The 26,266-nt window shown below is 42.5% G+C and overlaps 1 protein-coding gene across 14 annotated transcripts in view; it reads left to right on the plus strand.

Moving 5' to 3' along the window:
- The window catches only part of LOC140196738 (PDZ and LIM domain protein 5-like), a 261,799-nt gene that overhangs the window by 129,539 nt on the left and 105,994 nt on the right, over positions 1–26,266 (plus strand). Inside the window, exon 1 of one of the 14 annotated variants that reach the window (XM_072256449.1) lies at positions 15,893–15,972. The exons of 12 other annotated variants lie outside the window; for them this stretch is intronic. The gene's annotated coding sequence lies outside the window, so the exon portion shown is untranslated. Of the gene's footprint in view, positions 1–15,892; positions 15,973–25,585; positions 25,756–26,266 lie in introns of those variants that run through there. One more of the 14 variants, XM_072256448.1, reaches the window with a different exon arrangement.

Here is a 26,266-nt window from a genome sequence, read left to right on the forward strand (position 1 = left end):
TTTGCATGTTATCCCTGTGAAGTATGGGGCTTCTCCGAGACTCCAGAGACACGCCGTAAAGCTAAACTGAACCAGTAGCAGTGGGGTTGAACTTAAACCATGAAGATTAGAGCAGAGAAGGTTTAAGGAAGGTGCAAATTTTGGAGGAGCATAGGTAGAGTAGATGGGAAGAAACATTTCAAAAAGCAGAAGTATGTAAAACTAGAACATAAAACGGTACAGCACAGGACCTTCAGACTGCAATGGGCCAAATAGCCTTTATTTTAGGGTTTTGTGGACCATAATATAAATAAGCTAATATCTTCTGCCTGAAAATGGTCCATATCCTGCCATCCCCTGTCTGAACATGGAATATTTGATGCCTCCAGGCCTGTGCTTGGTGCAGTTTATAAGGATGAGGGGAGAGGGGGGATTTCATTGAGACCTATCAATCATTGAAAGGCTCAGATAAAGTGGACATGGAGAAGATATTTCCTATAGTGGGAGAGTCTAAGACCAGAGGGCACAAACTCAGAATAGGACGCTCCTTTAGAATTGAAATGGGGAAGAATTTCTGTAGCCAGAAGGTGGTGAATCTGTGCAATCCATTGTCACAGATGGCTGTGGAGGCCAAGTTATTGGGTATATTTAAAATGGAGGTTGATAAGTTCTTGATTAGTAAGCGTGTCAAAGGTTAAGTGGAGAAGGCAGGAGAATGGGGTTCAGAGGGATAACAAAACAGCAGTGGTCAAATGGCAGAATGGAATTAATGGGCTTAATGGTCTAATTCTGCTCCTGTGTCTTATGGTCTTAAAAAAAATGCAGTGAGGTCAATGGAGAAGGAGTAGAGAGAGGAAAGTGATAAGTGCAACCTGAAATTGTTCAAAGCTGTGTTGAGTCTGAGGGCTGCAGTGTTCTCAGATGGACTTTGAGATGTTGTTCCTTGAGTTTGCCTAGAGAGAGTTGCATTTATTCCCCAAAAAAATTCTTAAAAAGGATCCCACCAGACATCTTCCTTGGAACGAGAAATGAAGTTGATGTCCCTATGTGAAATATTAACGTTCTTAATTCTGTAGTTGTAAGGATCTAAAATAGATCATCTGGTTTCATTTGTTGGACCTCCTATTCTAATGTGGATGAACGCTTTCATAACACAGTGCCTTCCTAACAATACTATCTCAAGGACAGTGAGAGATGAGTGATAAATTTTGGGTTTACCAGCAATCCTCAGGACCCAAAAATAAAGTTATTCTCTTCTTCATTAATGATCTTAAATGTCACATGCAACTTTCTAATCTCCTCTACTCTTAAAGCAATATTCAGAATCTTAAATTTCTAACATCTAATGCTCTTTATTGAAATCTGTTATTTAAGAGAGCCCCCTGTTTTTGCTCTTTCGCTTGCTCTCTCTTGCTTGCTCTCTCTCTCTCTCTCTCTCTCTCTCTCTGTCACTCTCCTCACATAATAATCCTATTTAACGTCTGTTGAAACCAATGAAACGTTTCTGCATTGTCTCCTTCTCAAATATCAAAGCTTCAAACACTATTGAGCTGAGTGACCCATGGAGACCTTTGCACCATTGAAAATGATCGGTGTCAGGATTGTGCAGTGGAGGCCTCGACAAGGGCTGCTCTATAATTGATGTGGGAGGTGAGTCAAAGGTGATGTTGTTGAACCGTGCACTGTGAGAGCACACTGCCCTATATTGTGTATGCTGTGACAGAGCTGTCAGCACTCAAAAGTTCCACACACAGTTGGTCAGCTCTTCAAACAGCTGCATTGCACCAGCATATAATCCTGGTCAAAATTTGCTTGTACTCAAAAAACCGAATTCCTTGATCTTTATTGCCTGTCCCTCTCCCGCTGTGCCCCTCAGATCCATGGGGGGTGTATAACTGCACTGGAGAAATGGTATGGGTTCAAGTTCCACTCCAGGTACTTCAGCACAAAAATTGCTGCTCTTACCCCATTTAGAGTGCCAAAAGAGTGTCGGAAGTGTGGCGTTCAGGTCCCAGATCCTTTACTCAGTGTCCTGACTGATGAAGGCCAGTGTACCTTTTTCACCACCCTGTGATCATTGGTTTCAATGAACTATACACTTGTCCTCCTAGGTCCTTGTTCTATTACACTCCTCAGTACCCTACCATTCTTAGTAGATACCACTCTGCTTGATTTTCCGAAATGCATCATCTCACACTTGTCTGTATTGAAAACTATTTGCCATGACCCTGCACACTTCCTAACTGATCAAGATCGCCTTATAATCTTTGATAACCTTCTTCATTATCAACACCTCCTAATTTTGTGTCATCTGCAAACCTGCCGAGCAACCTTGTATGCATTTACATCCAAATAATTTATAGAAATAACAAACGACAGAATTCTGTACATCGACCCTGGGATGTACCATTAGTCAGTCACTGGTCTCCATTGTGAGAAACCATATTCAACCGCCTGCTGCCTATCTCTGATCCAATTTTGAATCCTCCTTATTAGCTGTCCCTGGATTCCATGGGACCTCACCTTCCATATCACATGTGGTGTTTGAAATTGTTCTTGTTAGACTTTTTTTGGGGGGGGGTGATTTGGGTAATCTAGCAAGAAGGCATTGAAAGTCATTGAGCACTACAGCACAGAAACATGCCCTTTGCCTATCTAGTCTGTGCCAAGCAGTTATTCTGCCTAGTCCTATTGACTCACACCCAGACCATAGTCCTCCATGCCCCTCCAATCCACGTACTTATCTAAACTTCTCTTAAATACTGCAATCGAACCCACATCCACCACTTCTGCTGATGGCTCATTCCATTTTTGCACCACGCTCTGAGTGAAGTTCCCCTTGTGTTCCCTTTAAATATTTCTCCTTTCACCCTTAAACTATGACCTCTGATTCTAGTCTCACCCAACCTCTGTGGAAAATGTCTGCTTGCCTTTACCTTATCTTTACCCTTCATAATTTTGGATGTAAAGGATCACTTGTGATCTTATTGGAAAGGCAGGTTTAAGAGACTGAGTAGACTATTTCTGTTCTTTTTAATTTTATTGTTAAATGTTTGCATTGTGTTATTAGATGCAGTGGGTGAGAAGGAGGACATTATTTGTTGGCATGCAGGAGTCTGAGGAGTGACCTTATAGAAGTGTATGAAGTCATGGGGGGTATAGTCAGGATGAATACAAACAACTTTTCTTTCCCTCAGGGAAAGGGAATCAAAAACTGGAGGCATAGTTTTAATGTGGGAGGGGGGAAGGCTTAAAACAATCTGAGCGGCAACAGCTTCACACTGAAGATGGTGCACATGAGCTGTCAGACGAAAGGTGAGGTACGGTAGCAACATTTAAAAGGAACTTGGATGGGAAAGTGGATAGGAAAGGTTGAGAGATCTGGATCAAGTACAGGCAAATGGGACTAGCTTAGATGGGCATTTTGGTCAGCATTGACCAGCTGAGCAGAAGGGCCTGTTTCTGCGCTGTATTACTCTTAAGAATCTGGAAGTGAACCCATGTAGTAGTTGATGAAATTATTTGACTGTGTTGGGATATTGACATTATTAGTAGAGCTGGATGTAAACTTGAACTTTTAAGAGCTTGAGAATGCAGGCCAAATTTCTTCTGTGCTTGGGTGTTAATAGTACGGAGCATCATAAACTTGTAGGAAGGGCAATGAGATTTGAAAATTGACCAGCAATCTTCTTTCAGGCTCTGTAAGAGTGACACTTTGAAAGGACGTTAACATTTTGGATTCATGTCACTAGCATTAGATAGTATAGACCAGGGGTTCCCAACTATTTTTTTTATGCGATGGACCAATACCATTGAGCAAGAGGTCTGTGGACCCCTGGTTGGGAGCCCCTGCTGTGGACAAAGGAAAGATTGCATTTGAGTGATACACTTGGAATGATTGCCTTGGATTAGTTGGGCTCTGATATCTTGGCTCAAACCCACATTTGGGTTTTGATTACAATATTCAGGCTGATATACCCTGTGTACTTAATCCATTGTCTGATAGAAAAACAAACATGATACTGGAGGATCTCAAAGGGCCAGGCAGCATCTGTGGACGAAAATGGACAGTCAATGTCTCGGGTCAAGACTCTTCATCTACACATGTCTTGACCGGAAATGTCATCAGGTCTCTTTATTTCATGGATGCTGTCTAACCCACTGAGTTCCTCCAGAACTTTGTTAGTTGCTCCACGTCCCACTTCCTGCAGTCCCTTGCAATTCATCTCAGGAGGGTACCACATTATTATACCCAAGAGTAACAGAGTTTACTCCAGTGTTCGAACCAATATTTATACCCTAGCAAGTGAATATTATTTAAAAAATGTATCTAGTTACTTATCTCACTGTTTGTGGGATCCTGCAGTGCACAGTGCAGTTCCCTACGTTACTACACTACAAAAAATGCTTTTCAGATTTATGCAACACACATAAAATGCTGGTGAACGCAGCAGGCCAGGCAGCATCTATAGGAAGAAGTACCGTTGACATTTTGGGTCGAGACCCTTCATCAAGACTAACAGAAAAAAGAGATAGTAAGAGATTTGAAAGGGGGAGGGGGAGACCCGAAATGATCGGAGAAGCCAGGAGGGGGCGGGATGAAGCCAAGAGCTGGGAAGTTGATTGGCAAAAGGGATACAAGGCTGGAGAAGGGGGAGTATCATGGGACGGAAGGCGTTGGAAGAAAGAAAGCGGGAGGGGAGCACCAGAGGAAGATGGAGAACAGGATAGGATTTATTGTGAGAGGGGAAGAGAGAGAAAAAAGAGAATAAATTAAAAAAAATTAGGGATGGGGTAAGAAGGGGAGGAGGGGCATTAACAGAAGTTAGAGAAATCAATGTTCATGCCATCAGTTTGGAGGCTACCAGATGGAATATAAGGTGTTCCTCCAACCTGAGTGTGGCTTCATCTCGACAGTGGAGGAGGCCATGGATTGAAATATCGGAATGGGAATGGGACGTGGAATTAAAATGTGTGGCCAGTGGGAGATCCTGCTTCCTCTGGCAGACAACACCTTATATTCTGATCAATCCATCTCCAACCTAATGGCATGAACATTAATTTCTCAAACTTCCATTAATGCCCCTCCTCCCCTTCTTACCCCATCCCTAATTTTTTATTTATTTCTCTTCTCTCCCTCCCCCCTCCTCCCCCCCTCCTCCCCCCCTCCTCCCCCCCTCCTCCCCCCCTCCTCCCCCCCTTCTCTCCTCCCCCCTCACAATAACTCCTTGCCTGTTCTCCATCTTCCCCTGGTGCTCCCTATCCCTTTTGCCAATCAACTGTCCAGCTCTTGGCTTCATCCCTCCCCCTCCTGTCTTCTCCTATCATTTTGGGTCTCCCCCTTCCCCTCCCACTTTCAAATCTCTTACTATCTTTTTTCCGTTAGTCCTGACGAAGGGTCTCAACCCGAAATGTTGACTGTACTTCTTATAGATGCTGCCTGGCCTGCTGTGTTCCTCCAGCATTTTGTGTGTGTTGCTTGATTTTCCAGCATCTGCAGATTTTGTTGTGTTTGCATTTTCAGAAATATGAAACATTTTGCCATGGCCTGTGGTCACAAAAGGAGCTGAATTAATGTTTCTCTCTTGCGAATGAACTCTTCTGTGCTTGTAGTGCTCACTCCTCAAGCTGAATGCAAATCATGTCATCACCTGATTTCTGAAACAATTTTGCTTCCTACCCAGAAATACTATTGTGAAGGAAAGGACTGAAAGTGTGCCGCTGTGATCCAATACGTAGACACTCCTGATCTTCAGTGTGACTGTATTGGTACTTTTGTCTTTAAGCAGACGTGCATCCTACTTGTTCGAACGCAGCTTTAATCTATTTGGATCATTTTTTTTTGCTGAGTCAGGTTACCCTGGTAACACACTGCTAGCTAACAGATTCCTGACTGGCTTCCAAGCCTTAGCCGATGCTGAATCAATCCCCCACTGCACCCCACCCTTCCTGTTCAGCTTCAGGCAAGCAAAGCAAGTATTGTCCTGGTCTCAAGTTTGCTGGGGAAGTCTCTGTAAATCCAACAGTTGTACAAATCAGCTCATTAAATCAGAATGAAATATATTCTGCTTTTTGAAAGCAGGCATTCATAGTGACAATAATATATTATACTATGTTTGTAGTAGCCAGGGTTTCTTTAACTGGGCGAGTCTTTTTAAATCCAGCACTCCAGAGCAGTTTGATATTTAACCGACTAGATATCTGAATATGTTTTGTCTCAGAATGCTCATGAAAATTGATTTGCAGTTCTCTTAAGTGTTTGTGTTAGGTATTCCTTCATGAGCTTGCTGGATAACTGTGAAGTGTCCTTGTGTCTGTGTTTTGTGAACACATATTTAGTGGTATGCATAGGATGTACTGAAGATTTTTAAATACGTTTTGAGTAGACTTTTCATTATCTGTACCTCGCTCCTTTGGATCATTAAAGCAGTGAGAAGGAAGGAATTGTATCTGCTAATATATAATTGAGGGGAACAGGAACATCCGTTCCAGATGTGAGGCACATGGCATACAGCACTGATACTCGTAATGAAGAGCTGCCAAGACACCACTCCATCTGCAACTGTGAGGGTAACAGAGTGAAGCAGCAAGGAAATGGACTACTTAGACCATTCATTCCTGCTGACCAAGGCATCAAGCTAAGCTAGTTCCAATCGTCTAAGCTTGGCCCACATCCCTCTAAACCATTCCTATCTGTGTATTTATCAAACATCTTTTAAATGTCCTAACTCAAAGTGCCTCAACCACCTCAATGCACAGATGTGTTGAAATGATCTGCACAGATGAGGTAAAATGTTTTACCTCAGCACATGCATCATTTCAGACCATTTCATCACATCAATGCACTGTGGTAGTACCAGGGGAAAATGATGATAATGCAGAGAAGTGTTACAGTTGCAGACAGACAAGGTGTGAGGCTATGATGAGGAGAGGTGTGAGGTCACGAGTCTATCTTAATGTATAAGAGTTCTGTTCTATAGTCTTATCACAATGGGATAGAATCCAATCAGTGAGGTAAAAAGATGAGATGCTTACTGACCCATTGAGCTCCTTTTGCACTTTCAATGCTTTGCTCCATATCCCAACATTGTGGTGTCTTGTGTCTTTTTATGCCAGAGGCATGAGAGAGAAGATGGCTAGAATTGATTGGAAAAGAACACTGGCACAGGTGACGGCAGAACAGCAATGGCTGGAATTTCTGAAAGCAATTTGGAAGGCACAGGATCTATACGTCCCAAAGACGAAGAAGTATTCTAAAGGAAAGATGACACAACTGTAGCTAAGAAGAGAAGTCAAAGCCAACATAATAGCCAAGGAGAGGGCCAAGAATAGAGCAAAAATTAGTGGGAAGTTAGAGGACAAGGAAGCTTTTAAAGACCAACAAAAGGCAACTAAGAAATCATGAAGGTAAAGACAGAATGCAAAAATAAGCTAGACGATAATATTAAAGAGGATGCCAAATGTTCCTTCAGATACTTGAAGTATAAAAGAGAGGCAAGAATGGATTGTGGACCACTGGAAAAAGATGTTGGAGAGGTAGTAATGGGGGTCAATGAAAAAGTGGACAAACTGAATAAGTATTTTGCATCAGTTTTCACTGTGGAAGACACTTATAGTATGGTGGTAGTTCCAGGTGTCGGAGTCATCAAGTGTCTGAAGGTCCCATTACTAGAGAGAAGGTTCTTGGGAAACTGAAAGGTCTGAATATGGTGCACACCCTAGGGTTCTGAAAGAGGTGGCTGAAAAGATTGTGGAGGCATTAGTAATGATCTTTCAAGAATAACTAAATTCAGGAATAGTTCCGGAGACTGGAAAATTGCAAATGTTACTCCACTCTTCAAGAAGGGAGAAAGATAGAGGAAAGGAAACTACAGGCCATTTAGTCTGACCTCAGCGGTTGGAAAGATGTTGGAGTCGATTATTAAGGATGAGGTCTCAGGGTACTTCAAGATAATGATAAAATAGACCATAGTCAGCATGGTTTCCTCAAGGGAAAATCTTGCCCAACAGATGTGTTGGAATTCTTTGAAGAAATAACAAGCAGGACAGACAAAGGAGAATTGGTCGATTTTGTGTACTTGGATTTCCAGAAGGCCTCTGACAAGGAGCCACACATGAGGCTGCTTAACAAGCTTTGAGCCCATAGTATTACAGGAAAGATTCTAGCATGGATAAAGCAGTGGCTGATTGGCAGGAGGCAGAATGGGAATAAAGGGAGCTTTCTCTGGCTGACTGCTGAAGACTAGTGGTGTTCCACAGGAGTCTCTGCTGGGACCGATTTTTTTTTTTACCTGGTATGTCAATGATTTGGATGGTGGAATTGATGACTTTGTTGCAAAGTTTGCAGACAATGCAAAGATAGGTGGAAGGACAGGTAGTTTTGAGGCAGTAAAGAGGCTATAGAAGGATTTAGACAGATTAGCAGATGGCAAATAAATGGCAGATGGAATGCAGTGTTGTCAAGTGTATGGTCATGCACTTTGGTAGAAGAAATAAAAGGGCAGTCTATTTTCTAAATGGAGAAAAAATATGATAAACTGAGGTGCAAAATGACAGGAGTCCTTGCGTAGGCTGAGTCTGTGGTGAGAGAGGCAAATGCAACATTAGCATTTGTTTCAAGAGGACTAGAATATGAAAGCAATGTTGTAATGTTGAGACATTATAAAGCACTGGTGAGGCCTCACGGAGAATTGAAAGCAGTTTTGGGCCTCTTGTCTTTGAAAGGATGTGCTGAAACTGGAGATGGTTTAAAGGACGTTCACAACAATTATTCCAGAATTGACTGGCTTGTCATACGAAGGGTGTTTGATAACTCTGAGCCTGTATTCACTGAACTTGGAAGAATGGGGGGTGATCTCATTGAAACCTTTTGAACGGTGAAAAACCTTGATAGAGTGCATGTAGGGGAGGATGTTTCCTATGATGCGAGAGTTTAAGAACAGAGGACACAGTCTCAGAATAGAGGGGAGTCCTTTTAGAACAGAGATGAGGAGGAATTTCTTTAGCCAGCGAGTGGTGAATCTGTGGAATTTGTTACCACAGGCAACTGTAGAGGCCAAGTCTTTATGTAAGTTTAAGGCAGAGGATGATAGATTCTTGATTGGTCAGGGCACGAAGGGTTACTGGGAAAAGACAAGAAATTGGGGTCAAGAGGACAATTGGATCAGCCATGATGAAATGGCAGAGCAGACTCGATGGGCCATATTACCTAATTCTGCTCCTCTATCTGAGGGTCTTTGGGGTAGATTATGAGGTCAAGAGTCCACCTTATTGTACTAAGAGACTGTATGATAGTCTTCTAACAGCAGGATAAAAACTGTTCTTGAGCCTGGTTCTACATGTTTTCAGGCTTTTGTATTGGCAGAGTCGTGTGACTTTCATGGTTCTGCAAATGGGGCAATTTTACTAATCTGGAGCTTCAGGTTTAAATACTTATTTATGTCATGGTTTGCAAAAGGAGTGACATAAAACAGAACGGTACAGCACAGCAGCTGGCTTTTCAGCCATGATGTCTGTGCTAAAACTGCTGCTAATAAAACTAATTATATTCTGTCTGTACATTGATCATATGCCTCCCTTTCCCTGTGTTTATCGAAAAGCCTCTTTAATGCCACTATCGTACCTGCTTCCACAACTATGCCTGGCAGCCCATTCTAGGCACCTATCATCCTCTGTGTGTAAAAAAAAAAAAAAACAACCCACAAAACTTGCACTTCACATCATCTTTAAATTAACTTTTAACTTAACTTAAGTGCTTGTAGTCTAGTATCTGGGGGACAAAATCTGTCCAGCCTATCTATGTCTGTCATAATTTCAAAAACTTCCGTCAGACTCCGGAGTTTGTTCGACCTCTCCTTTCCTTCCAATCTAGGGAGAATGTTGGTAAACTTTTATATCCTTTCCAAAGCCTCCATATCCTTCCCATTATGTGGCAACCAGAACTGCACACAGTAATGGTGACAACAAAAATAGTGACCTTGATGGCTGCCATTTGGTTCCCACAGTATCATTAGCACAGTAGAGCTGGTTCTCAGGATCTGCTTTATTTCAACCATTGGTCCTGGGGAAAAGTTTGTAAGTGGCTCCCACTAGAACGGCAATTAATTTTCAATTAGTCTGTGTTGGAGGACTGGCTTTCCTCCATAATGGGATGCATTTGACAGCTTGCTTACGGAAGTATGCAATAGTAATGTGCTAAGAGCAGCGGGTCTTTGAAAAGGCAAGTGCTTCCGATTGATATAGTGTACAAGTGATAGATTAATGCTTCCTGCTGCTGTTCCAGGGTTGTTTAATTTTACAGTTATACTGTGGAATTACTGAACCTGGTTTAACCCTGTGTCCCTGCTACTTAGAATGATGGCTGCTGTTCCATGTGAGCTCTTGAGCACTTGAAATGGGAAGGCGATCCTTTATAATTAATTTCCTCGCTTTACTTAACTAGAATGTGAGATCTCTGCCTCAATAATTAGACTTGTGTAGTATTACATGAGCATTGGGACTGGGAATTGGGGAATTCAGTTCTGTACTAAGAATATAAACATATTAAATACAAACTTAAATCCATTATGAATCTGCTGTCCAGACGAATATGTTTAGACCAAGTCACCAAACACTGTACCACCCAGTAACGTTGGCTGCCAGCGTTACTGTTTAGAGATTTTATTTTTCTGTTTACATTAAAAGTGTTTTAGTAGATACTATTTCTCCTTCTGTAAAGTCACCTGCCTCTGCTCAGCTAAAGCTGAAACCCCTTCACGATTTTCTTGCTATATTTTGTTGCAAGTTGGTTATTCTATTCTGCTTCTGGTAGGTCCTTTCAATTTTCCCTCAAGTTCAGTCTTGTAAGTCTCCATTTCCTGGGCCCTAACTCTCACCAAGTCCTGTTATCTGTCACTCTTGCATTTTCTGGCCTACACCAGCTCCCAGTGAAGACGTTGTGCCTCAAGTTTTTTTTAAACTCTCATATGTTTTTGAAGCCGTTTGGGTCTCAATCCCTCCCTATCTTTCCAAGTCCTCCAGCTCTGTCGCCATGAAAAGTTTCTGCACACCTCCAATGTTCCCCCATGAGCATGCTTGAACTGAAACATTCTGCCATTGGCAGCCATGCCTTCAACGACCTAGTTCTAACCTGTAGACTCCCCGCCCCATCCCCTGCTGAGCCTTTCTAGCTCCCTCATTCTTTAAAGTCTACCTTTTTTTTGCCCCGAAAGTACTTTATTCAAAACAGATTTAAAAACTATTGGGACTGGTTCTTTCAAAATGTGTCCATGTTGATTATGTTTCCATTTTGTTTATTTTGAGAGTCAGCACAGAACAGGTCCTATCAGCTCAACAACCCACACTGCCAGCAACCCAACGATTTAACACTAGCCTAATCATGGGACAATTTACAATAACCAATTAACCTACTAACCAGTAGGTCTTTGGACTGTGGTGGGGGGAGGGACCAGGTCACCCAGAGGAAACCCAAGGGGTCATGAAGAGAACGTACAAACTCCTTACAGACAGCATGGAATTGAACTGCAAATTCTGATGCTCTGAACTGTAATAATGTTGTGCTAACTGCCATGCCACTTGGTTCCCTGAATGGACTCTGGAAGTCTTTGAAAGGCTGGTACATGGGGTCCCAACCTGTATATCCAGTGGTGGCAAGGTCCTTCACCACAAAACACTGGCTGCACTGATCATTAGTGCATACCTCAGCATATTCCCCTGCACCCTTAAATAATCCTAACAGAAGCATTCATTTGAGGATGTATCCTTACAGTGGATGACCAGTGAGTTTTGGGCAGCTGAAGTCTATCTCTCTAAGCAGTCTTTCAGTCACCTGCCCTACGATCTTCTTATCTGGCATGGTTACAATCTTATATTGGTTAATGCATCTTTATATGGGACATTTTTGATGCATTATTGCTGGAAGCTCCTGTATTCTCCCCATTGTTTTAAATTAATAATTCCCAGTAATTTCAAGATTTGCTTCAAATGTGGGCACCCACTTTATAATGGGCTGATTTCCATAGGAATTAACCTATGGGATTGGCTGTGAGAATGTCCTTTTGTTCCATCAACGTACAATGCCAGCACCTGTATGTCAGTTGCCTAGGCCAACTCTGAAGGAAAATGGCATCATGTCTTCAGTGGTTGCCTTCTTGCCTCTCATCAGAGAGTTGAGATGGGTTCAATATGTTCTCTTTTAAATGAAAATTTAAAACAAGGGCTCTGTCTGAATTTAGGACATAGGAGCATGACTGAGCAATGCAATTCCTCAAGCCTGATACACCTTTTGGTAAGATGATGACCAGTCTACCTCCTCGTCTTATTCGTGACCTCCCTCATTTCAAAGGTCTCAGCCTTGAATATACAGAATGTGGAGGCTTTTGAAAAAGTACAGGAGAGGTTTACCAGAGTGTTGACTGGATTAGAAGGTATGAGTTGTGAGGACCTGATAGAATTTATAAGATCATGAGAGGCATAGATAGGGTGGGAAGTAAGAATCTTTTTCCTAATGCAGAAATGTAAATTACTAGAGGACATGCATTTAAGGTGCAAAGGGGGAAAAGTTAAAGAAGATGTGTCAGACAAGTTGTTTTTTTATTTTTATAATTTCATGATACATGCCTGGAATGGGTTGCCTGGGATGACGGTAGAAACAGATGTAATCTTGGTGTTCAGTAGGCTTTAAGATTGATGCATGGATGTGCTGGGTATGGAGAGACCTGGATCATTTCAGACAGAGGAGATTTAATTTAATTGGGTATCATGTTTGGTACAGACATTGTCTGACAAATGGCCTATTCCTGTCTTGTATTTTTAGATCATAAGACATACAGTAGGAGCAGAATTACTCAGCCTTTTGATCCCTCTCAACCCCATTCTCCTGCCTTCTCCCCGTAACCTTTGAAACCCTTTCTAATCAAGAACATATCATCCTCCACTTTAAATATACCCAATGGCTTGGCCTCCACAGCCGTCTGTGGTAATGAGTTTCACAGATTCACCACACTCTGGCTAAAGAAATTCCTCCTCACCTCTGTTGTAAAGAAACCCTGTTCTTTGTTCTATATGAAATAACTCAACCATATAATTCTCTGGATATAGAATTACAAAGATTCACAAATATTTGTGGCTTAACCAACATTGCGTACTCAAGTTTAGATTATTTTGTCATCCATCACATTGATGATCATAGGATCTTGCAGTACACAAATTGACTGCACTATTCCATGGATTAGAAGAAGTGTAGAAATATTATGGTTTTGGCTTACCAAGGATTTGAATGACATTGTAGAAATGGAACCTTGGTTAACTGCTGTTCAAGGTTTCAGATTTTTAGGGAATAAATTCAATCCAAGGACCTGGAGTTGGTGGTATTTGTTAGCCTGAAAGTAAAGCAAAAGATGAGCTGTTGGAAGAATACAAGAACGTCAAGTAGCATTCTGTGGAGGGAAATGGACAGCTGGTGAATCAGGTTGCGAACTTCGATAGAGTAGTGCAGCATAGCAGCAGTTAACCTTCGGTTCAACTTGTCTCTGCTGGTCAAGGTTCCCATTTAGCCCATCTCACTCTAAATCATTCCCATCTATGTACCTATCTAAATGTCTTTTAAATGTTATTATTGTATCTGTCTTCACTACTTCCTCAAGCAGCCCATTCCATAATCGAACCACCCTCTCTGTAAAGCTATCATCGGGCTCCATTTAAATCCTTCCCCAGTTGACTTCAGCATATCACCTTCAGATTTTGATTCTCTTACCGTAGGAAAAAAAGACTGTATTCACTCTATTTGTGCCTGTCGTGATTTTACATACCTATATAAGTTCTGTCTCCTACACTCCCAGAAACAAAGTCCTAGCCTTCCCAAGCTCTGTCTATAACTCAGGCACTCAAGTTCTGGCAACATTCTTCTAAATCTTATTTGTACTCTTTCCAGTTTAAGTGGCATTTTACCTATAACAGGGTAAACAAAACTGTACACAGTACTCCAGGGGTGGCCTCACCAATGTCTTGTTCATCTGGACAAAGACAGAAACGAAGGTGAACGGTCTCAACTCAAAATGCCTACTGTCCACTTCCCTCCTCAGTTGCTGCCTGATCAACAGAGTCCCTCCAGCAGCTTGATTTTTCAGACATCTCACCTCTCCTGGAAGTTCCAGGAGTCTCCTGCATATTGATAGTGGCTCCCTGATGCCTGCAAATTATATACAATATCCCAGAAATTGATTTTTTTTAAAAGAGGGAGAGAGAGTGAGTGACAGATGTAGCGAGAGAGTGACAGAGAGAGCATCCTGATTGGTCTCTCTTTGTGCTAAGTAGACCTATCAGTTTTCTCTGTGGGCGGGCTTTACAGTTGACCCCTCTCTCTCTTTTATTGCCCATCAGTTCAGTTTAGTGTCCTGCAGCGCCATGGCAGAGTGTTCCAAAAAAAGAAAATATAAAACGTACTTCACCCCAGAAGTACGCTAAAGTGTACCCCTGCTTAATAGGGGTCAAAAATAATGACAGTGTTGCTCGCTGCAATGTTTGCAACAGTGACTTTTCTATTGCCCATGGTGGGTTAAGACTGTAAAAGACATGTTGAGGTGAGTTTAACAGGTGTCATTTGTTCATTAGCATAGCCAACGTTATTTAAACTAGCTGGCTAGCTGCTAAGGAGCTACTCTATTGATGTCCTACGTGATGAGGCCAAACTCCCTGTAGACTTGCTTGAAGTTGTAATAGAATTAAAATAGACTCCATGATAATATAATATAATTGTGAATCTTGTGAATCTGATGTCTTGCAAAATTCACAAATTCATTGACACAGACTGCTATGAGGTTGAGACTTCCTGGCAAAATGCTCAAATCTGCCAAGCAAGCCACATCACAGTACAAGGAAAGTTTGCAAAAGAAATAGAAAAGCTGTTTGTGTTAGCATTTAGTTATTAGCATTGAGACTGCCAACAAAATACTCAACAAGGGATATATATTTATATGTATGTATATGGAACACTCACAACACACTGGAGGAACTCAGCAGGTCGGGCAGCATCCATGGAAACAATCAGTCAACGTTTCGGGCCGGGACCCTTCGTACTTGCTGAGTTCCTCCAGCACGTTGTGAGTGTTGCTTTGACCCCAGCATCTGCGGAGTATTTTGTGTTTATGTATGTATATGTATGTGTGTAATTAGTTTCAGTAAGTGACCAAGTAAATTGTTGTATTCTTTTATAATCAAATGTCTTGTATACATACACCCTTGGAGGTCAACCAGGGGGTGGGGGGGTATATGGTGTTGCGGGGGGCAGGGGTGGTGGTGCTACCTCCCTGAAATGAGTTTTTGCAGGGTGAGATGTCTGGTTTTTTTGCTCCATGTTTCAGTTTCTGTAGCCTTTTGTGTTGGAGCCTTCAGCAAAGACTGAATTGTAAGATTAACAATCAGGAAAAAGGTATCAGGATATCTCATTGTCTCGTCTCTGTTGTTCCATGATTAATGAATAATCTTTAGATCAGTCAGAATGCAGACATCAACATGATAGTTAAAGATTGACCACTTCAGCTGTAACAGTTTGAGCACAGTGGATGTTTATTTCCCCCATTATCCTGCCAATAAAAACTGAATCCGGAGATCTCTCCTGCTGTGATCAGCAGACTGTAAGTCTTCTACCATTGTTACTTTAGCAAAGCTGTGACTGGAACATCTGAATTTCACCAGCACCTTCTGTCTGTCACTTCTGATTTCACTTCAAATATAAATTAACTAGTGGGCCAGTGTTTCGTCCATCCCAGTTGGGAAATCTGAAACTCATTTGGATGGGCTGACAGCCCCTGTCAAAACTTGCCTGGAGGAAACCTGCTTGGCTAGTTAACCAGTGGTCTGATGCAGGCACTGGATCTGGTCAAAACTAACTTCTCCCTTCTCCCATTGCTAGAAGATAAAAAGCTTGAGAGCACATATTGTCAGGCCCAAGGACAGTTTCTGTAAGACTCCTGGCAGATCTCTCAGAAGTTAAAGGTGAGCACTTGATCACCCAGTCAACCTGGTTGTGAATATGTTCTACTTTTTGTTTTTCATTATCTACTCCCTTTATGTACTTTTGTATGACATAATATGTCTGAATGGTATACAAACAAAAGCTTTTCATTGTATCATTGTCATGTGATAATAATAAACCAATACCAAGTGGTCATGAAAAGGGGAAAAAAACTAAGTGCTTTAGAGTTTTTGCTGAGGATGGGAAAATACACTTTTATACCTTCTTGCTCTATAAAAACAGTATAAGAATTTTTACTTTCAGATAACCAATTGTTAATGTCTGAAAGAATCTTGGGCCTATTACATGTAGTCTACTAATGGTTGATCAGCTTCTATAAGGAGACTGAGAACTTGAATTGGGCCCCTTGATGCAGGAGATATGGTGTCTTTCCTACATAGCTACCAGGGATGTCTGAAAAATGGCCAAAGAAATGTTGGGGTTTGGTGACTTTAAAGGGTCCATCTGTTACAGGAGTGAGTTCCAGATTTGGGCTTTGTTGTCTGTTTTATACAGCAAAGTTGGTATAACATGCTCTTATTTTTTTTATTAGGAGAGCGTCCATTACTATTGCTTCCAGTGATTGAATGATGTCTCTGGGAATTCCAGGCGGTGTGGTCCCAGCAACTAAGGGCCGGCATTGGAGGAATGAAATCGGGGATGTATAAAGGGCTGAGATAGGAGAAGTGTAGAGATCTTCAAAAGATGGAAGGGGCGAGAGTGGTTGGAAGATGTTGTTAGACTAGAAGGTCAGCAAGCGCAGTAGTAAAGAGGAGGTGGGACTTTGTGTGTTAGGACAGAAGAAGCAGAGGTCAGTATACTTTATTGTTGCCAAACAATTGATACTAGCGATATTTGATTCTCCGCTTCCCGCTCCCTGGATTACAAATGGATAGGAAATAATAAAAAATTAAATTATAAATCATAAATAGCAAATAGAAAAATGGAAAGTAAGGTAGTGCAAAAAAACCGAGATGCAGGTCCGGATATTTGGAGGGTACTGCCCAGATCCGGGTCAGGATCCGTTCAGCAGTCTTATCACAGTTAGAGAGAAGCTGTTCCCAAATCTGGCTGTACGAGTCTTCAAGCTCCTGAGCCTTCTCCCGGAGGGAAGAGGGACGAAAAGTGTGTTGGCTGGGTGGGTCATGTCCTTGATTATGCTGGCAGTATGAACCTGAAATTATGGAAGCAGAATGACAGGGTCTTGAGGAGAAGCTGAAATATCCAGATCTCTGTATATAGTAGTGTTGTTTGTACGGGCTGTATCTTGACTCCACTGAAATTTGGAAATGATGAGTGGGATTTAAATGATGTAACCTATCTATAATTTTTGTAGAAGACAAATATTTTGATCTCTACACCCTCCCTCTCCCAACCCCTTCCCATTGAGCTGATGGACTTGTCAAGTTTGAAGGTTGGTCAGCTGATCTGGAGTATGCTCTTGTGCTGGTAACCTGTCAGTGCTCTTGTACTGGTAATGTGTCTGCTGTTACTGAGGGTCTCATGGTGAAACAGCAATCTGCTGGAACTCAGCAGTCCAAGCAGAACAATATTTCAACATTAAGGCAAAAGAGATTGCAGATGCTGACACCTGGAGCAACAAACTGTTGCAGAAGATCAATAGGTTGTGGAGTATCTGTGGGTGGAAAGGTTAACTTCTTTCTGCTCACAGATGCAGCTCAACCTGCTGAGCTGCTGCAGCAGATTGCAGATGCTGGAATGTAGAGCTACAGTCTATTTTGCTTTAATGCTGAAATATGTATGTTCTGGATTGGTATAGGGAAGAGTAGGTGTGATGATTAGGATGTTTGACGCAGGTTTTAAATTGACAGCAATAGCAATGATTGTCCTGCACAATATTGCACAAGAATTTTTTTCCACAAGCATTAATCTGAAAGCTTGTCCTAACTGTTATTGTTGGAAACATAGTTTGATTTGTTCAGACCCATTGTGTGTGTTCTTTAAGAGGCCACATCTTTCTCCCTTCAGAGAGCAGTGAGATGGATGTAGTAAATCTTCAGAGAGTAAACTAACGCTCTCATTTTCCTTACACGAACAACTCTGTTTTCAGACACAGTCCTTCTGCCCAGTTGCATAAGGCTTTCATGACCTTGTATAGAAGAGGCAATAAAACTGAAATTCCAAATTAAAAGTGAAGACTGCCCAAAAGTAAAGGAAGTCTTGCATTCCTGCAGCACCATTACAAATGATTTTATAGCTCATCAATTGTTTTTGAATTATGATCAGATTTCTAACTTGAGAAGGTTTTTTTTTCTGGGTTTTCAGGGTTGATTAGGAGATCTTAAAAGCTTAAATTTCATGAGTGCAGATGAGAAGTAGAAAAACAGCAGTGTTAATCACCAACACGAGGAGTTCTGCAGATGCTGGAAATTCAAGCAACACACATCAAAGTTGCTGGTGAACGCAGCAGGCCAGGCAACATCTCTAGGAAGAGGTACAGTCGACGTTTCGGGCCGAAACCCCTCATCAGGACTAACTGAGAGTCTAGGCCCAAAACGTCGACTGTACCTCTTCCTAGAGATGCTGCCTGGCCTGCTGCGTTCACCAGCAACTTTGATTTGTGTTGTGGTGATCACTCTGTTGGGTAGCTTGTGTAGTTTTCTAGATTTTGTAAACTCATTGGCAATCTTGGTTTCCTGCTGTGTGCAGGTGATATCTGAAGCTAATGTATCCTCTTTCCGTTGAGAAGTCCATTCCCAGTACTGTAACATGCCAAATTTTGACACTTGCTATCCTCAGGATAGTTCAGTCATTCCACACAGGCATGAAGGGCGTTGTTCAGTTTGACAGCTCTTCTTCAGAAGCCTTCAACATCCGCAGCGGTGTGAAGCAGGGCTGTGTGCTTGCCCCCACTTTGTTTGGCACCTTCTTCGCAGTCATGCTGGAGCACGCCTTTGGAAAATCAACTGATGGTGTCTACCTCCACACCAGATCGGACAAGAGGCTGTTCAGTCTGTCCCGGCTGAGGGCGAGAACCAAGGTCATCAGGGATATGTTGTTTGCAGACGACGCGACACTGGCAACACACTTTGAAGAGCAACTGCAACGCCTCATAGACAGCTTTTGTAGACCCTGCCAGGACTTCAGCTTGATCATCAGCCTGAAGAAGACCAATGTGTTGGGCACCCCCCTGCCATTACCATCAACAACTATGAGCTGGAGGTAGTTCACCAGTTTACATACCTTGGCTCTACCATCATGGACAGCCTCTCCCTAGACCCCGAGATCAACAGACGGATCGGACGAGCAGCCTCAACATTCGCCAGCCTGACAAAGAGAGTCTGGGAGAACAGAAAGCTGACGACACACACCAAGGTTACAGTCTACAGGGCCTGCGTCCTTAGCACACTGCTTTATGGCAGTGAGACCTGGAGCCTCTACTCCAGACAAGAGCGGCGTCTCAACACCTTCTACCTCCGCAGCCTGAGATGCATCCTGGACCTCGGTGGACTGACCGAGTCACCAACAATGAGGTCCTGGCCCGCGCCGAGATATGCAGCCTCTTCACCCTGCTTCAACATCGCTGTCTCTGCTGGCTGGGCCATGTACACAGCGTGTCAGACGGGAGGATTCCAAAAGTCCTGCTGTACAGGGAACTGGCCTCCGGCAAGAGAGCACAAGGGTGGCCCCATCTTCATTTTAAAGACGTCTGCAAGAGAGAAATTAAGTCCCTAAAATGACCGTCAAGAGGTGGGAGGACATTGCAAGTGATCGCTCTTGCTGGAGGCTGGAACTACGCAGAGGTCTAAAAAGAGGAGAAGAGAAGCTGAGGTTTGCTGCTGAAGAAAAGTGCACTCGCCGAAAAAACAGCACCAAGACAACACTGGAGGACAGCGCCTTCAAGTGCAGTCGCTGCAGCCGAGACTGTCACTCCCGTGTGGGCCTCTACAGCCACAACAGATGCTGCTCTACCAACACAGACTGAAGCAAGACTTTCCAGGTGCAGATCCATGGTCTCACGAGACTAACGGATACCATCACCACCACAAGTATCCCACTGAAGCTCTGCTGTTGTGTCTGGATATTTTGACAGACACCAAGGTATGCTGGACTGATTTTGTTTTCAGGCTCTGCCCAAAGAAATATTCAACAATTCCTTGTCTCTGAGCAGGCTAATCGGAAGCATTTCATGTTTTTCACACGGCTGTGGTAGTGTATTTGATCTATTTTGTTACCATATCAATATCAGCCTTGAGTTTAAAAAACAGACTGTTCAGGAGGTGGTTCAGTTAAAACCAATCTTCACTCTGAAATGGTAAGTTCTAAGTCCCACTTCTTAGCAGAAATTGCACTCTAGCATTATTTTGGCTACCCTACCTGACTGTATTTTCCTGCTGGGTAGCCTACAATCCAACACCAGGAACACTGAATTTCAGATCCCCTCTATCCCTTTTGTGGTCCTTATTTACCCAGTTCTACACCTACACCTACACTTAGAGTGAATCTGTGGGATTTGTTCCCACCATTGGTTGTGGAGGGGAAATCATTGGGTATATTTAAGTCAGAAGTTGATAGATTCTTGACTAGTCACAGCATGAAGGAACTGGCTCTGAGAGGGAAATGGACCAGCCATGATGAAATGGTAGAGCAGACTGGATAGGCCAAATGGCCTAATCCTGCTCCTATATCTTATGGTCTTATGGATCTTCTCCCAAAATATTAACTGTTCATTAACCTTCACAGGTGCTACCTGACTAGTTGAGTTTCAATGGCATTTTGTATGTTTCCCCAGATTCCAGCATCTGCTGTCTCTTTTCTCTCCATTTTGGATTCATCTATCGCTTGCCACCTCTTATCTCACCCCTTCGCTCACCTCTTTACACGAGCTATCTCCTGTCGACTCTCTCAGATCAGATGAAGGGTGTTGACCTGAGACGTCAACTGTCCACTTCCCTTCACGGATGTTCCTAATCTGCTGAGCTCCTCCAGCATCTTATTTGTTACCCCAGATTTCAGCACCTTGTGTCTCCCGACTATATTTGCGGTCAAGTTTGACATTCCAGCTCTGCCTTACACTATCCAGGTCAATTGATCTGATGGTCAGTGGGCAGCAACTGTGTTTGGCAGACACTTGGCCAAGAAGTGGGCAAAAGGCCATTAATTAAAACATTATCCTGGCGGTCACAACTAGCAAGCTTTGCTAACCTTACAGAAGAGACATTTGAGGTGGAGTGGAGACCCCCCATTTCATTCATACAGTCTTTTCGATGGATTGAGACAAATGCACTGCTCTTGTTCCTTCAGTTCTGGAATTGCGATGTTTGGAGCTAGATTTGCCGCATAGAATGGTAAAATTGGAGTTAAGATTAATTATCTGATTAAATAGTCTCTGTTGCATCTGTATCCATTGACAGAAGACAATTAAAGGTTGGATGATTGTTTAGCAATGTAGGAAAGGGAGTGTTTAGTCTGTAGTTCACTAAATGGTGTAAAAATTGCAGTTGCTGCTAGTTACTGAGGTGGAATCGGAGCTGTTGTCTCCGTGTGTGTGTGTGTGTGTGTGTGTGTGTATGTGTATATATATATATGTGTGTGTATATATGTATATATATATATATATATATATATATATATATATATACACGTGCACGCGCCAAATCCATGCCAAGTTTGTGAAAAGCTTCCCATGTTTCAGTGATTTAGAACAAAGTGAATTGAACCCAACTGCAGACATCCCACCCTGCAAAAACTCATTTCAGGGAGGTAGCACCATCAATTTGCGGGAGACTTCCAGGAGAAGTGGGATATCTGCAATAGAGTAGCTCCTTAGCAGCTGGCCAGCTAGTTTAAATAACGTTTGCTATGCTAATGAACGAATGACACCTGTTAAACTCACCTCAACATGTTTTTTACAGTCTTAACCCACCATGGGCAATAGAAAAGTCACTGTTGCAAACAGTGCAGCGAACAACACTGTCATTATTTTTGACCCCTATTAGGCAGGGGTACACTTTAGTGTCGTCTGGGGTGATGTAATTTTATATTTTCTTTTTTTTGGAAGACTCTGCCATGGCACGCGTGCTCTCTCGCTCTCAAAAAAATCGATTTCCAGGATATTACATTTAATTTGTGGGCATTAAGGACATCAGAAGGAAGGAGCAGATTTTACATTTTAATAACGCTTTGACAATGTCTGACACTAGAACGGGAGACGATGCCTGTCCTGTTCCAATCAGCAGCCTGTTTACAAACAAACGTGAACTGGAGAGAGTGAGCAGCTTCAAGTTCCTGGGTGTCAAGATCTCTGAGGCTCTCACCTGGTCCCAACATATTTATCTAGTCATAAAGAAGGCAAGACAGCAGCTATACTTTATTCGGAGTTTGAAGCGATTCGGCATGTCAACAAATACACTCAAGAACTTCTATAGTTGTACCATGGGGAGCATTCTGACAGGCTGCATCACTATCTGGTATGGAGGGACTACTGCACAGGACCGAAAGAAGTTGCAGAAGGTTGTAAATCTAGTCAGCTCCATCTTGGGCACTAGCCTACAAAGTACCCAGGACATCTTTAGGGAGCGGTGTTTCAGAAAGGCAGCATCCATTATTAAAGACCTCCAGCACCCAGGGCATGCCCTTTTCTCACTGTTACCATCAGGTAGGAGGTACAGAAGCCTGAAGGTACACACTCAGTGATTCAGGAACAGCTTCTTCCCCTCCGCCATCCGATTCATAAATGGACTTTGAAGCTTTGGACTTGTTTTAATATACAGTATTTGTGTTTTTACACATTTTTAATCTATTCAATATACATAATTAATTTGTTTATTATATATAGTTTTATTTTATTGATTATTATTATTTTTTTCTCTCTCTGCTAGATTATGTATTACATTGAACTGCTGCTGTTCAGTTAACAAATTTCACGTCACATGCCGGTGATAATAAACCTGATTCTGATGTGTAAGAAGAAGAAAAGGCTCCTCACATAATCCTGCTTTTAGCTGCTCTTTTCCAGTTGATCCCTCTCTCTTTCACTCTGTCCCACAGCCCCTTCCAGAAACAACATTCAGTTCCTTGGGGAACTCAGCAGATCAGGCTGCATTTATGGAAGGAAATGCACAGTCAGTGTTTCAGGTCGAGACCCCTCATCAGGGCTGACTGTTCTGTGTATTGCTCTAAATCTCCAGCACCTGCTGTCTCTTGTCTCCAGTTGCTCTTCATCTACTTCGACCAGCCTTCAGGCCATGCTCTCCGAGTCTTATCAACTAATCTGTCTTTTGGTGGGAAACCAGCTGCTTTTAAATATAGATTAGGACACCCCAGCAAAATACAGGGGAAAAAAGTCCTTTTATAGTTTTTCCCTTTATCAGTAGTTTTGATGCTATCCCTTGAGGGGATTTAGTAATGCATGCAATTATACCCATACCTCACTTCCTGCTCAGGATGCATTCCCAGCAATGAGAGCACGAACTAGAATGGGTCATTGCAATGATCTTTAAGATGTGTTGCTGATAGGCTTGCTGTTCTGGGAATCTGGTGCCAGTGCAGCACTGAACAGCCCCTGGCTCCATCTACTTGAAAAGATGTGCTTCTGATAACCTTCCTGTACAGGCAACCTGGTGGCAAATCGATTGTCAACAATTGCAGCTGCCCGTGAAGGCTGGGCTAGGCTGGGCTGGGCTGGGGCAAGCATGCAGCTGCTCAGCGCTGAGGTGCATGTCTCTGGGCTGCACTCTTCCCCTGCCATTGCTTGAGGACGGCAGCATCCACTCCCAGTGTGCTAGCAGACCACCTGGGTTCTGCAGTCTCCCTTTCCACTTCCTGTTGCCTTCCCCTCCCTTTATTTGCCTGAATTTCTCTCATTGGCCCAGAGGAGTTTCCATGGTAACAAGCACAAAAAAACAGCATCAACAATTGAACTGACCACTGGTGTGCTTTGGTGCATCAAGTTTATACCAGCTCCCAGTCCCATTCTCCCCTCCCTTCCTTCCCTGTAACCAATTCCCCCTCACACTCCCAAAACTTCTCCCCTGATTCTCCTTCTACTGATTTCGAGCAGGGGTAATATACAGTGGCCAGTTAACCAACTGATCCACGTGTCTGAGATGTGACAACCTGCATGGGTGAACATGCAAACTCCATGCAGACAGCATTGGAGGTCGATATCGAGCCCAAGCAGCTGGAGCAGTGAGAAAGGAGTACTTTCTGTGGTGCATGTTAGAGTAAATCAGAATTATTTCCACCAGAGTAAGGCTGATTTAATGAATATGCTGATTTATGGAAGTACAGTGGATTTGGGGTTAATTGCACCTTTGGTTAATTGGAGGAAGCCACTTATTTGGGACATCCCTTAAAGAACACAAACTAATTGAGAAAATTTCTGGGATTCCCTTCGTTTATTTGGAACACTATCTGGGGCAGGAAACTGATACTGAACAGGTTCTAACTAGCGTCAGTCATGCACACTTGCAGGGCTATTAGACGATAGACCATGCTTAGAGCGAGTAGCTTCTAAATAGTGTCAGGTGCGTGTGTTTGTGTTCAAAAAGCAGTGATTCTTGTCAGGGACAGTAGGTGAGGAGTAAACAGCTAGACAATTCAGAACTGACGCCAATCATCCTGAATGTTACGATGAAGATGAAAATTTGGAGGATGCAATTGTGGGCAGCATTATATGAAGGCAGCCCATTATCTGCACAATGTGTCTGCGCTGATTTTGTTCATTGCATGCACTGGATGAATTCCTCTGTCGATAACTATTCGTAACTAATACACAGTGTTATAGTACTATTGGTAGTATTATAATTTGTTCTGTATTTCATTGAAATACATAACATATTACTCATTTTGTCATTTTTATACCTTTTTAATTATTTCCATGAAACTTCAGCAAATTGGGTCAGCTGCTTAATTGGGACAAAATATACTGGTCCTGATGTGTCCCAGTTAACTGGAATCCACTGTATATAAGAGCTGGACAAAGCATGAGAATGCAACAAACAAGATGCTGGGGGAATCCAGTCACACACAGGAGTAAAACTGCAGATGCTGGAGGAACTCAGCAGGCCAGGCAGCATCTATGGAAAAGTGTGCAGTTGACGTTTCGTGCTGAGACCCTTTAGTAGGATTCCAGCATTTTGTGTGTCCATTTTCCTCCAGAAGTCGATTTGACCTGTTGAACTCCTACAGCATCGTTTGTCGATCCAGATTCCAGAATCTGCCGTCTTTCATGTCGCAGCAAACAGTGCAGTTATACAGTAAATTATGATCTCAGTACATTACATGAAAGCTGATTCATTGTTAACATATATTAAAAAAATAAATGGATCAATGCTCATCATTTTAAGCATATCAAAGTCGACTGACAGCAGATTAAAGTTCGAGCATTGAAAAATATTAATCTTTGGATAAAGTTCCAAATTTTAAAGGCAATATGATAGTGCAAAGTGGAGCTTCTTATTGGAACATTCAGTTCCAATGAGTCGTAGAAAAATCTTTCAGTCCCCTTCTCCCACTTCCTCTTTCCCTTCAGGTTTTTCCAAGATTTATGTGAATATTGCCAGGTCTCAAGAGCCTGGGTTATAAGTAGAGAATGAGTAGGCTAGGATTTCATTCCTATCTTGAGGGGCATCGATAGCACAAGTGTCCCCAGTCTTTTTCCCAGGGAAAGAAGGCTTAAAAAAAAGGATGTGGGTCGATGATGAAGGGGTAAAGATTTAGAGGGGGCCCGAGGGACAAATTCTTTGTACTGAGGATGGTGCATATATGAAATGAACTGCCAGAGAAAATAGTTGAAACAGGTACAGTAATGACATTTTTAAAAAATTGCTGTTAAGTACATGAATAGGGAAAGTTTTGATCATTGTTGGCTAAATGAGGGTAAATGGGGCCAGATTAGATGGGCATCTTGGTTGTCATAGACGAATTGGGCCAAAGGACCTATTTCTATGCTGTTTGACTCTATTGATCTGCTTTTCCTTTTTAAGAGCTACATACGAATCACTTTCACACGTCTGCTTGAAGAATGCAAGGCACTTATAAAATATTTAGCCGCCTCCAGTAAAAACCTTGCGAAATCCAAAGTGTTTGACCATGTTTGTCGAAAGAATTTCTGCAATGCTTTACTGCTCCAGACACAAACCAAAAATACTTACTGAGGCACAACCCAGAGCAAGTCTGCTCTCATCATGAAAAAAATTACTTTCTTAAAAGGCATGGGATTGTATTGATGGATTCCTTGCCTTGTGGCCTCCTGTACCAGAGCCAAGAAAGTGTGTCCCAGAACACTTACAATATTAGAGTTGCTTACCG

This window comes from Mobula birostris, chromosome 4 (assembly GCF_030028105.1).
Source record: "Mobula birostris isolate sMobBir1 chromosome 4, sMobBir1.hap1, whole genome shotgun sequence".
Lineage (NCBI taxonomy): Eukaryota > Metazoa > Chordata > Chondrichthyes > Myliobatiformes > Myliobatidae > Mobula > Mobula birostris.